Source organism: Suncus etruscus, chromosome 15, assembly GCF_024139225.1.
Source record: "Suncus etruscus isolate mSunEtr1 chromosome 15, mSunEtr1.pri.cur, whole genome shotgun sequence".
Classification (NCBI taxonomy): domain Eukaryota; kingdom Metazoa; phylum Chordata; class Mammalia; order Eulipotyphla; family Soricidae; genus Suncus; species Suncus etruscus.
The window spans coordinates 28778656-28792852 of NC_064862.1; the positions used below are offsets into that span (position 1 = coordinate 28778656).

At 40.5% G+C, this 14197-nt stretch overlaps 1 protein-coding gene and 1 non-coding gene across 2 annotated transcripts in view; one reads left to right on the plus strand and one right to left on the minus strand.

The window, feature by feature from the left end:
* SGSM1 (small G protein signaling modulator 1) overlaps positions 1-14197 on the plus strand; it is a 667483-nt gene that overhangs the window by 390530 nt on the left and 262756 nt on the right. The gene's annotated exons all lie outside the window — the stretch shown is intronic.
* On the minus strand, positions 10472-10604 carry LOC126031916 (small nucleolar RNA SNORA51). The gene has a single exon (XR_007503722.1). It is a non-coding gene; the product is annotated as a small nucleolar RNA SNORA51 (small nucleolar RNA).

Below are 14197 nucleotides of genomic sequence, written 5' to 3' on the forward strand. Positions count from 1 at the left end.
TCTCTCTCCCTCTCTCTCTCTCCTCTCTCTCTCTCTCTCTCTCTCTCTCTCTCTCTCTCTCGTACGTGTTTGTGTGTGTACGCTTGTGTGTTTTGCTTGAACCAGTTAAAAGGACTCTTTTCTTTGTGGCACCATGTGTCGTGATCGCGTGTCTCATATCGGAGCAGACATCGACAGGGTGTACATAGGACGCACAAGATACCTTGCCTGGGCTTCAGCTGCCAGATAATCTGCCATTAGGTACCTGCCCCTCTCTAGCCTGGTGAATCGAAGGATTTTTCTTTGGAATCTGATTAATGCGGGTCCCTGGCACGAAGCCATTTCCAGCTCATCCTGAAGTTTAGCTTCTCTCTCTCTCTCCCCCTCCCTCCGGTATTACTTCTTACCTTAAGGCTTCTTCTGTCAGAGAGATGGATTTTGTCTCTTGTACTTAAGAGATCTTACGTTTCTCTCCCACCTCCTCCTAGCTTGGCCAGCCCCTCATAAAAATCAGAATTAGGAGGAGGAAAACCCATAGAAGAAACCATATAATTAAGCAATTTTAAACAGATGCTGCCTGTTCTGGGAGCACCTCCCCATTTCTTCTTTATTTGTAAATTGCTTGCTTCTGAGCACTTTTAAGATGCCTGCAACCTATACGTTCATAAATGTCTTTTTTTCTTTCTTCCCTCCCCTATTTTCCCCAATAGGCAGTAACTCAAGTGGTTGTCTGTGGAAGCTCCCCTGGGTACGGGTATTGCTTGAACCACGGAAGTATTATTCTTGGCAGTCAGGTGGATTTTTGGACTATGGAAGATTCTGTTTCAAGTGTTAGGATTCACTCTGCAGTATTTATTCACTCTGTGGTGCTTAAATTGCTCTACCAGAAGGTTGTATTTATTCTTTGTGTTCGTAATCCCAAATCATCATAAGGATCCAGATATAATTCTGCAGAGTTCATAGAAGATTAAAAATAATCCAAGCCACCAAAATACTTTCTAAATATTTGGTGGTGACTTGCTTGAGAACAATCCTTGCTTCTTGTACACTGGAAATGGAAACTTCCTTGGAACAGACGCAGCATTCAACTCTGGTAGGGCACTAGTAAATCTTGAGAAAAGATTAGGTTTATTTTCTTCCTCTTACGAGAATACTCACACGATCAGATCATGGCCCGTGTTTTCTGGCCGGGTCTGCTAACACATTTGGAGTAGCACAGTCATATGCCATGTGTTTTGCCAAATTGTTTTATAAAAACCATTTACACTCCAGATGAAAAGTGACTCTCCATCGATGTGATTTTTTAACAAAATGAGGGGAGAGCATCTGTAGTGGGCAGTATAAATCTGGAGTGGAGCTCATGACTGACAGTGGGAACTTAATGTCATTGGTACCGTCAGCTACTACCAGTTCTGGCTTTTATCAAGTGTAAACTCACGAGAAAGAATGACCCTAGGTACCATGTTTCTTTGTTTCCCAGTATGTTACTTGGGGTGCATGATTAAAGAAGAGCCCTTCATTTCCCCCCCCCCCCACTTTCCTTCTTTCTTAGCTGGTTAAAAGTTAATATTAAAATTCAAAATGTGAGCTTTGGAGTATCCAATTAGGGTCAACTACCTGTTCCAAAAGAAACCATCAGAACTATGATAAATGGAGTTCTGCCCTCAAGACCAGTGAAGAGCTTAGGACTCATTATTCCAGAGCACAAGCCTGCCAAAAGCCCCGTAATTCCCCTGCAAAACAAGATTCTCTGCAGTTCTGATTGCTTGCTTCTTGGTAAGAATGGCGTTAATGTCATGCAGATGGCAGCTACCATTTTTAAAGCACCTGCTCTACACTAGGTGCTCTACACTTGTGCTCTGTGCATTTACCTGATGCTTGTTCATTGAGGGGATAGCTGTTATTTGCATTTTACTGATAAAGGAATCTGGGCTTTAGAAAAGGGCAGTGGCTTACCCAGATCCCATGGCATGGCAGCTAGTTAGAACCAGAATTTACTTGATCTTCATTTACTTAAAAACATGTTCTCTTCACTGTAATATTTTGTAATTTTGATGTCCGCTCTCTTTAACAAAGAAAGGTAAATTTGAAAGTGAGGTGATCCTAATATAGAAAGAACAAGCTATCATTTTTTCACTCACTTTTGGTTACCTGTACTAAGATGCTCTTCTTTTTTGGGATTGGAGTGACAGTACATATCGGAGGCGCTTGTCTTATATGCACCCCACTTGGGTTCAATACTATATGGCCCCCTGACTCCTCTAGTAGTGATCCTTAAGCACAGCCAGGAATAAGCCCATAGCATCTCTTCTTAAAGAAACACTTTATTGGCTCCAATTTTATGTATGTATGTATGTATGTATGTATGTATGTATGTATTATATATTTATTTATTTAGCTATACCCAATGATATTCAGGGCTTGCTCCTGATTTGCACTCAGTAATCACTCCTGGCAGTTCTCAGGGGACCATATCGGATAATGCCACGGAATGAACCTGGGATATCTATATACAAGGCAAGCCCCTTCCTTACCCACTGTGCTCTCCTTAGCTCCTGCTTCTGAATTCTTGTAGCATACGGAATCCATGTCCTCTGTTGCTTTGTTTGTCTTTTGTTGATAGCACCCTTTAAGATTTCTTCATGTATGTGTCCTTATTTCTTTATGTATGTTCAAAGTCTCAATTACACATCAAACTCTCTGAGTTCAGGAACCATATGCCTCTTTTTCTGAGCCAAGGGTAATATAATTTTTCAATAAATATTTGATGTGAAAGTGAGAGAAAAGAAATACTATTTTTAAGACTTGTATTTTTGAACTTTGTAAAAGAGTTGATATGAACTTGAAATGTAAAAAGTTCAAAGTAGGGGGCTGGAGTGATTAATATAGTAGGTAGGGCATTTTTCTTGCACAAAAGCCAGGGTTTAATCCTTGGCATCCTATATGGTTCCCTGAGTACTGAGTGCAGAGCTAGGAATAACCGCTGAGCACCACCAGGTGTAGGACACCCCCACCCAAAGACTTCAGAGTATTTTAGTTTATTAATGGATAATAAATTTAGTTCATTAATCAAGAAAACAAAGATAGATTGGTGCAGATCATCATTTGTAGACATCTTTAGGGAAAGGCCAGCACACTTTCCACAAAATCTCTGGGGATATCAGGGTTAAAATGCACTTCCAGGGCCAGAGAGACCGTGGGTAAGGTCTTGCATGTGCATGACTTGGGTTTGACCTCCAGCTCTACATATGATTAATTACCTGGGAGTTGCCAGAGGTGATGCCTCACTCCTGATTCAGGAGCAAGTCCTGAGCATCACAAGATAGGACCACTTTTCAGGACACCTCCCCCCAAACCATCCCAAAATTACCACTTCCAGGTTCTGTGGAAAAGGCTTTTGTTTTTGTTTTCAGGCCACACCCCATGGGGCTCAGGGCTCCCTGTCTCTGTACTCAGGAAAAAACACTCTCTTGACAGACTTGGGAGATCATGTGGAATGCCAGGGATCGAATCTGGGTCAGCTATGTGCAAGGTGTGACTGCCCTTTCCACTGTGCTATTACTCCAGCCCCTGGTGAATAGACTTTTCCTCAAGTGTCATGGTCCTCAGTTCATGCCAAATGGCAAATACCCAGGGAGCATACACCTTCCACCTAGTTATACGTTAAGAGGTGATAATGTAGCACACTATTTTTATCTTGTATTTGCCAAAACGATAGTAATTAAAATGCTCATCTCATAGGAACATGTTTGTTTACAATTTGAAGTGATTTCTGCTCTTTGAAATCCAAGGGTTAGATAACACTGTGTAAATAAGACTGCTTTCAAAACCTTCATGATAGCTTCGTTGATTGGATTTTTTATTGCTTATCTAATGTTATTTTACTGTTCACACATAATAAAAGATCATTAATAGGAGTATGTCACATAAACTACATTAATTATGTCATTTGAGAATCATATGATGCATTTATCTTGTTATACTTGTCACATTAATAGAATGTGAATCTGGCTTCTTAAACGACTTCTGATAGAGCTTCATTTATAAAGCGTGTTTGGAAGCTCACTGGCGAGAAGTACATCTGTAAATTGGTGACTTGGAATGGCTTACTATTTCCACAAAAGGGTGCATTTCTGGATTTTAAGGCTAGGTCTCACATTTTGATAGAGCTGTGTTTTACTTGCCTGAAGACTGTGCTGGTTTGTGTTAGTTTGTTTACTGGTATAAAATTCAACTTAAGGGCCAGAAAGATAGCACAGCGGTAGGCCATTTGCCTTGCATGTGGCTGACTTGGGAGGGATCCGGTTTGATTCCCAGCACCCATATGATCCCCCAGCCTGCCAGGGGCGATTTCTGAGTGCAGGGCCATGAGTGACCCTGCAGCACCGCTGGGTGTGACCCAACAACTAATCAATCAATCGATTAATAAGTCAATAATACACAAACACACACACAGTAATGAAGTATTGTGAGCCAAAAAAAAATTATCAAGAGAAGTTTTAAAAATTTACTAATAAAGATCTTCTACACTTTCCTTCAACATGCTATTTCCAGAGCAGTGCAAGCTAGAGGCAAGGTTTGCATTCTGACAGTTCTATGACTTGTGTCCTTCGGCATGTCATTTTATCTTTCATATCTGACTCCCCGCTGTTAGAGTTTAGCACCTCATTATCACTTGCTTATCTGTGGAAATGGAATCCTAATGATTTTTCTTTTTCTCTTTTTCTTGCTTCTCTTTTTCCTTCTTTTTTTTCTAGAGTAATTGTTAAAATAGCACACATCTGCTCACTTTATTCATCTTCTTAAAAACCTTACTGTGTCTCTTATTGTCCAGTAAATTGAATGCTCGGAAATAGGCTAAACATACTTTACGAGATGGTAAGAGAGTGACAGGGGTATGGGAAATAGGAGGACTTCTTGTTTCTGTATTTTTTTTTAATCTAAAAGAATAAGAAATAAACTCTATACTGAGCAATAGTACAGTAGAGTGCTTCTCTTGCATGTGGCCAACCCAGGTTCAATCCTCAGCATGCAAAGAGGTCTCTAAGTACTGCCAGGAGTGAACCCTGAGTGCAGAGCCAAAGGTAATTCCTGAGCATAGTCAGGTGTGACCCTCAAACAAAAGACAGAAAGAAATCAGTGAACTCTGCTGAGATTTCAGTTTGGCTTATTGCTGGCACACTCATTTGTTCAGAGGTCACAAATTCACTCAACCTTCCACAGCCCTGTGTGTTCCCCTTTAGTATGCAACAGTGTCCTCTAGTTTCAGTCATCATAGATTTTGGTAAAGGACTTCATTTCCTTAGGAGCAAATGAAGAAAGAATATGAAAGTGAGTGTGAGCAAGAGCCTGGTCTCTGAGACCAGATGGCATGTGTATGAATTTCTGCTTACCTACTTAGGTAGTAACTACATAGCTAGTTTAACTTACTGCCCGTATCCCAGCTACCTCATTTATTTAATGTGAATGGCACCTAGCTCACAGTGTGACTTTGAGGAGAACATGCAAATTGCTTTCAGGCATGCCTGGCACATTAAGAGTGCTGACTTTTTTTTTTTTCTCTTAATATGATCCTACCCTGCAGTCTGAAGCTAGCTGGATATGGTTCCACCAGGTTTTCACGTATTTGCATTTCTTTTGCTCAGAAAACCTGCTCCTTAATTCTCTCAATCCTCTCAATTGGCCTTTCTTTTGTCACTGATCATACCCTCCTCCTTAATGAATCCATCTATAAGTTCTGGGCATGTTGGCCATTCTAGACTGTGATGACGTTGATCAGGACCACAGTCATAATTTTGCACTGTTTTGCTGGGGGAGATGGAGTTTGAACCTTATGGTGCTTTCTTGGGGAGGGGTCATTTTCTTGTTAGTTCTTCTTTTAGATTTTTGTGCTGGTGGGAAGTGGAATTCAGGTTATTCTTAAGTGCTTAGTGTATCTGTGATCCGTCCACTCCTAGAGATACTTGGCTAACTGGGTGGATTGCTTCAGTGGTTGGTCCAGTGGTTTGGGGGCCACCAGTATGTGGTACCAGGTATTCAAACTGGGCTTGTCAGGATGCAAGGCAAATGCCTTAACCCGATGCTCTCTACAGTGCTCAGAGTTCTGCCTCATTACTATTATCTGTGTTGATCTCAACTAGTGTTAGGTTTCAGTGGTGTAAGCTCAGACAGTACTGAACAAGAAAATTTTTGTTTGTTTGTTTGCTTGTTTTTGGCCATGCCCAGTGACGCTAAGGGGTTACTCCTGGCTATTCATTCAGAAATCGCTCCTGGTTTGGGGGACCTTATGGGACACTGGGGGATTGAACCTTGGTCCTTCCTAGGCTAGCGTCAGCAAGGCAGATGCCTTATGCACTGTGCTACTGTTTGGCCCCAAGAAAATGTTGTTGTTTTTTTTTTTTTAATGTTATGTGTTTATGGAATAAAACAGTCAATGAGTTTCAATCAGTTGGCAAAAGATTCTCTGGCCTAGTTATTGGAAATGAACTCTAAGTATATTTTTATCCATTTTTTGGCCTCTCACATATTGACTATAAGTGAGGGTGATTCAATAAAGATTTAAAAACTTAACTACATAAGTTAATATGAACTTAATAAAATTTATTAAGTTAATATTTACTTCGGCCAGAGAGATAAGCATGGAGGTAAGGCATTTGCCTTGCATGTAGAAGGACAGTGGTTTGAATTCCGGTATCCCATATGGTCCCTCGAGCCTGCCAGGAGCTATTTCTGAGCATAGAGTCAGGAGTAACCTCTGAGCACTGCTGGGTGTGACCCAAAAACCCAACAAAAAAAGTTAATATTTACATAATAAAATTTTAATTTATTGTAAATACGGTTATGATTTGCAACATTGTGCATGTGGCTGAACTATATACTTAATTTTTTTTTCTCTTTGTCTTTGGGTTATAATGGGTGGTGCTCAGGGATAGAACCTTCAGAGAAATATGTGTTGCCTGGAATTGAACCCTGGCCTCCAGTATGCAAAGCCTGCGCCCAGTCCATTGAGCTAGCTCTCCAGTCCCCAAGTGGTTAACTCACTTGGAATTCATGAAGTAGCACCAAATGGTGTTACTTTAACCTCAACTCTGTTGAAAGCAAAGGGTAGGGGAATGACATTCATTTGTGATACATCTCTAACTTATCACAAGACATTAGAGCAGTAACATCAGGGTCATAAACCTTTGGAATAAATATTTGTTCCCTTCATCCCCAAATCTTTTTGGTTGTGTAAATTGGGAAAGAATGGTCACATGAGGAAAACTGCTTCCAGGGCCATTCAAGAAGCTGGGGATAGTCGATGGCCCCGGCTGAGAAGCGAAGGAAGTCAGGGATGAGGAGATACAACTTGGCACCTTTGCTGCTCAGAAGCGAGCCAGTAAGCACTGCTGGGAGGAGAGGGTACAGAGTTTAATTGGCCCAACTTCTAGAGAGGGCGCCAGTAGCCACTTTCATTTTGCTACTCAGTCACAGTGATGACACGCGGTGGAAAATACCACGGAAGCAAGAAAAGAACTGAGGTTCAGGCTGGCCCTGCCAGCCTTTGCTTCCAGGGTAAATTCATTCTATCATTAATAACAATGGATGTCAGCTTTAGGACTTTGCCTTTATTGATGTGCCAAGACCATGTAGTTATGTTGAAAGCCATAAAAATTAGATCATTTAACTGACAATTTTGGGATTTGCGTGAAGCTTTTTCCTGAATGTTCCTGCTAGTCCCCCCTTTCAGATTTTTGTGCTAGTGGGGGTGGGTTTGCTTCAAGGAGTGCTCAGAGTTTCTGGGGACACTCTGTTGATATTTGGCTTAACTGGGCTTAGTGATTGGTTCAGTGGTATGGGGAGACATGCCTCTGTGGCTACATTCAATGGTACGTGGATCCCTTTTAGATTTTTGTAGCTAAGAGACTTATATGATGGGATGCTTTCATTGCATCCCTTTTCCAGAACATCGAAAGCTGTAATGATTAAGAAGAGACTTTTAGTACCACCCCACCCCACTGCCTTGCTCTTCTTTCCCTTTTCTTTGCTGTTGCTATCCCAGTTTGTGAGGGACTTGCAGGGGGTTGCATCCTTTGCTCCAGTGCCCACACATTTGTAGCAGTGTAGTGCCAGGTCACACACACCAGTAGAACTGTTCTTTCTTGCCTTCTCCAGTATCATGGGTGGTGTGGGATTGAATGTTTAGCCTTCCACTTGCCAGGTAGATACAACCAATGTGCCCCTTGTTAGCTCTTTTGGTGTTTTGAATTGAGATTCTCAGGCATAAATAAAATTGTTGTTGAAGAGTAGAGAGAAATGTCATATTATGGGGTCGGAGAGATAGCATGGAGGTAGGGCATTTGCCTTGCATGCAAAAGGACGGTGGTTCGAATTCCTGCATCCTATATGGTGCCCCAAGCCTACCAAGAGTAACCTCTGAGCGCTGCCAGGTGTGATCCAAAAACCAAAACCAAACCAAAACAAAACAAAAAAAATGAAGAAATAAAAGAAAAGAAAGAGAAATGTCATATTAAGTGATGTGATATGGTCCTTATGGTGGACTTTGTGTTCTTAGTATGGAGCAATTCATTGTTGTTGTTGTTGTTGTTGTTGTTGTGTGTGTATGTGTGTGTGTGTAAAAAAACACAGGGTGGGCTGGAAAAGAAAAGAAAGGATAAAATGCAAATCACTCTACTACTGATACTTTTGGTAAAGGTATTAGCTAGAAGCTGTGAACTTGTTGGTATTTGATGATATTTTAGCTAGAAGGACAAAAATTTACTTAGATTTAGTTAACATCTGTGGGGGAAAGGTTGGCAATGATGATAAGCCACAGTAGAGTCTGATAGTCAATATATTCTGAATGGAAATTTCTCCTTTAAATAAAAATTTTAAGTGTGACCCGTGGGTTTCTGTTATAAATAACAGATAAAAGTCATTTATTTAGCCCATACACTGATCTAAAATCCAGTGTAAATTTAGAGACTCGTTTTTTTTTTTGTTGTTGTTGCTATTTTGTTTAAGTTTTCTAGGTAGGCTGAGGTGGTTAAATAAGAGACTTTTGATAAGTAGGATATTGATCATACTCTAGAATACTGATATATATATATCATATATATATACACACACACACACACACACACACACACACACATACATGATAGTGCTTGGTCATGGGAGTGAAAACATTATGGTTGTCTGATAAATACCACCATAGGATCTTATAGTAATCTATTTTCTGACATTGCCTTGTTGTATCTGGCTTGACATATTTCCCTTCAATAAATTTGGTTACGAATGCACATAGAGGGGCTGGAGTGATAGCACAGTGAGTAAGACATTTGCCCTGCAGGTGGCCAACTTGTGTTTGATCCCTGGCATCCCATATGGTCAAAGCAACTCAGGTGCCTGATAACAGATGAGTGGCCAAAGAAATGGTTACACAAATGGAATACTATACAGACATTAGGAAAAATGAAGTCATGAATTTGCTTCTACATGGATGGACTTGCTGAGTGAATTGAGTCAGAGGAAGATGAATAAACAGAATAATCTACTCATCTGTGGGATATAAGGAAAATAAGAGAGAGTATGAGGATGATTTCTAGAGATAATAGAGATATGGACAGGAGGGCCATTCCATAGTAAGGAAGTTTGCCACTAAGAGCGATGAGTGCAGTTAGACTAGAGCAGGGTCCACGATGACAATGATAGTTGGAACTGATCACTCTGGACAAGATATGGGTGCTGAAGGAATATGGATATTCCCCTTGTGACATGCATGGCACCCCTTTATTAATGATAGGGCAAACTACAGTGTCAAAAAAGAAGAGAGCGGAGGTAGATAGGTAAGGTAGGTGGGTGGGTATAAAATGCCTGCCCTAGAGGCAAGTGAGGCAAGTGGGGAGGGTGGGTGGAAGGGAAACGGGACATTGGTGGCAGGAAATGTGCATTGTACTGCAAATAAAAGTGTCTAAAAGAAAGGAGAGAGAGAGAAAGAAGAAAAATGTATGCCCCAGAGGCAGGAAGGGGAGATGGCATCAGGGAGGGTAAGTGGGAAACTGGCCACATTAGTGGTAGGAAATGTGTACTGGTGAAGATTGTTGTACATTTTATAACTGTAACTCAATCCTGGGCAACTTTATCTATAGAAAAAAAACCCTACAATTACCGTATTATGAACAACCTGTTATCACCTGAAACTGCTTGGCCCCTGGCCCCCATTCTTTCATATATGCATTTCTCTTCTACTAAGTTTCTTTCTTTTTCCTCATTATACTCTGAGGCTAAGGGTGTTTGAGACAACTCCCATTTAGACCAGTGTATTTCTTCATATAAAATAGATTTTAAGGGGCCAGAGAGATAGCATGGAGGTAGGGTATTTGCCTTGCATGCAGAAGGATGGTGGTTGAATCCCTGCATCCCAGATGGTTCTCTGAGCCTGCCAGGGGCAATTTCTGAGCATAGAGCCAGGAGTAACCCAAAAACAAAAAAGAATAGATTTTATTTTATTTTTTGTCCCCCAATTCACAATACAGACCAGGCAAAGGGCCTGGGTTGAGGTATATATGGGGTGCATTTACTGTACCTCCTCTTTCTATACAGTCAGTGTAAAGAACACAGCCTGTGGTAAGAATTGGGAGGCCTTATCTTTTCTTTTTTTTCTTTTTTGATTTTTTTACAGTGCAACATTCCCATGACCAATATCTCAAGTGTCCTTCCCACCCCACACCGGACTGTACTCTAGATTTTAAAAAATTTTTGGTTTTGGGGCCTCACTTGGCTATGCTCCTGGCTCTTTACTCAGGAATCACTCTTGGAAGGCTCAAGGGATTACATGGGATATGGGGGTTCAAACCTAGGTCAGTCTCATGCAAAGCAAGTGCCCTCTGTGCTGTACTACAACTCTGGTTCCAAAATTCTTTAAAAACAGTTTTTTGTTTTTGTTTTTGTTTTGGGTCACACCCAGCAGTGCTCAGGGGTTACTTTAGGTTCTGGCTTAGAAATCGCTCTCCTGGCAGGCCTGGGGGGATCATATGGGATGCCAGGATTCGAACCACCATCTGTCCTGAATCGGCTGTGTGCAAGGCAAATGCCCTTCCGCTGTGCTATCTCTCTGGCCCCTCTTCTAAAATTTTTAATAAATTATTTTTCAAGTATTGCAATGGTAAACAAGAATATAAATGGTTATTTTGTTTTAGGAGCACAAAGGTGACACACTGATGCCCAAGACATAACTCAAAGGGCTAAGTAGATGCTTTTCATGTAGGAAGCCCAGGTTTGATCTTCACCATCATAGTTCCCCGACTACCAGCCTGCACTCCACTTCAAAGTACCATGCCCACAACTCAGACCCAACAGACCTCATCACATTCCATGGGATTTTTTTTTTTTAAGTTTTTGGGTCACACCCGGTGGTGCTCAGGGGTTACTCCTGGCTATCTGCTCAGAAATAGCTCCTGGCAGGCACGGGGGACCAGATGGGACACCGGGATTCGAACCAACCACCTTTGGTCCTGGATTGGCCGCTGTACTATTTCTCCGGGCCCTCCATGGGATTTTTTTACCCCCTACTCTGGGAACCTCTATTCTGTGGTTAGTCTAAGCATTTGTTTCATTGTACATTGTCTCTTCTTTAATTGTTACATACTTATGAAATCACCCAGTATTTTTCTTTGCCCTCTGACTTATTTAGTGTAACTCCCTCTCCTAGTTCGATGTACATTATTACAGCAGCAAAGTGCCATCTTTTATAATAAAAACATAAGTACTTCATTGTGTTTGTATATTATAGCTTATTTGTTACCTCATCTTTTTGGTCATTTGGATTGTTTCCAAATCTTTGCTGTGGTAAGAAGGGCTACAGTGAACTTGGGTGCATATATGTCTTTTCTAATTACTGCTATTGCATTATGTGAATCTGTGAGTGAATATTTTGAATCTTATGGCCATTCTGTTATTAATTTTTTGAGACATCATGTTGTTTAACATAGATTTGAAACTGGTTTAGGTTTCCACCAATAGTTAAGGTGGGTTTCTTTTTGTCCATATCCCACCAGCACTCGTTTTTATGGTCTTTTTGATAGAGATCCTTTTCACATATGTAAGGTAATATCTCGTAGTCATTTTGATTTACATTTCCCTAGTGTTTGGTAATGTGGAGCCTTTTTATTTCACATGCCTATTGGCTTTAAATGTGTTTTTCTGTGGTCTAATGTCTGTTTATCTCCTCTCCCCATTTTTTATGGAGTTATTTTTGTTGTTGTTGAGTTTTGTGTCTTCTTTATATATCTTTGCTGTTAGTTCTTTGTTAGATAGATGGCATGAAAATATTTTCTTCCATTCAGTAGGATGTCTTTTTGTTTTAATGACAGTTTCTTTGGCAGTATGGAAGCTATTTAACTTGATACAGTCTCATTTGTTTATTTTTGCCTTTGTTTCCTTGCTTATAGAGTTGAATAAACAAAGATGGCACTGGAGCCAACATCATGAAGTGTTTGTCCTCTGTATTTGTTTAAGTATTTTGTGGGTATGGTTTCAGATCTAATATTAACTTTTTTGGGGGAGCACACCTGGAATGTTCAGAGGTTACTCCTGGCTATGTGCTCAGAAATCGCTCCTGGCCTTGGAGGACCATATGTGTGATGCAAGGAGATCGAATTGTGGTCCAAGGCAAGAGCCCTATTGCTATGCCACTGCTCTGGTCCCTTATATTGAGTTAACTTTTGTGTATGCGAGGAGATAGTAATAAAATTTCATTCTTTTGCATGTGACTGTCCAGTTTTCTCAATACCACTTTTTAGAGACGTTCTTTGCTCTATTTTATGTTCTTTATTTTATTAAAATACATTTATGGGGCCAGAGAGATAGCATGGAAGTAGGCCGTTTGCCTTGCTTGTTAAAAGACGGTGGTTCAAATCCTGGCATCCCATATGGTCCCCCGAGCCTGCCAGGAGTGATTTCTGAGCGTGAACCAGGAGTAATCCCTGAGTGCTGCCCGGTGTGACCCCAAAACCAAAAATAAATAAATAAATAAATAAAATACATTTATTATATCTATAAGTGAGGGTTCATTTTGACTTACAAATTTTATTCCTTTGTTTCTTATGACTGCTTCCATTTCAACATTAGACTGTTGTTTTGACTACTATAGCTTTAGCGGATACTTAATTTCAGGGATTGTATTATCATCTATCTTTTATTTCATGTTAACTTTGGATGTTTGAATCTTTAGAGGATGTAGATTAAAAAAGAAAAAAACTGTAGCTATTTGTAGATGATGCGATAATATAAATAGAAAAAAAATGGGGCTGGAGAGATAGCACAGTGGTAGGGCATGTGGCTGAACCTAGAGGGAGCCAATTTGATACCCAGCATCCCATATGGTCCCCTGAGCCTGCCAGGAGTGATTTGTGAGTGCAAAGCCAGGATAAATACCTGAGCACCGCTGGTGTGGCCCCCAAACCAATCAATCAATCAATAAAGTTTAAAAAAATTAGAAAAAGAAAAAAAACAAAGGCCCTAACAAAATTGATTAGAAATAATAGGCCAGGTCATAACAGAAACAATATATCAGTAAGACCAGTTAGAAATAATAAAGTGGCAGAGTACAAAATCCATAAACTCATTTGTTGTTGGTCACTGGTTGTTTCTAGATCTTGGTTATTATAACAGTATTGCACTGCACATAGGCATACATATAGTTTTTCAAATTACTGCTTTTGCATTTAATTATGCAATAACAAATGAACCAAAAGAAATCAGAAAAACATTCACATTTACAGTTTCACAATAAAAAGAAACTAAGAATCACCCTTATAAAGGAAATATAAGAGTTTTGTGCTGAAAACTATATTGTTACTAAAAGAAATAGAAGCTAGGAATGGAAAGATGATATGGCCATAGAATTGAAGAATTAGCTATGTTGGTGTAGCTGGAGGGGATAGTACAGGGGCCAAGGTGCTTGCTGTGCTTGTAGATAACTCCTAGTTTGATCCTTGGCACTGAATATGGCTCTCCAATCACAGCAGCAGAGATCCCTGAGTACCACTGTGTGTGGCACCTGCTACCCAAAACAAAATGCTCACTGGGGACAGAAAGATGGTATAAAGGTTAGGGCACTTGCCTTGCATGTGGCTGGCTCCATTTGATCCGGGAGGAGCCCTGAGCCTCATGAATATTTGGGAAGACCCCCCCCCCATCTCTTCCAAGTGACTATCCTACTACCGAGTTATACAGA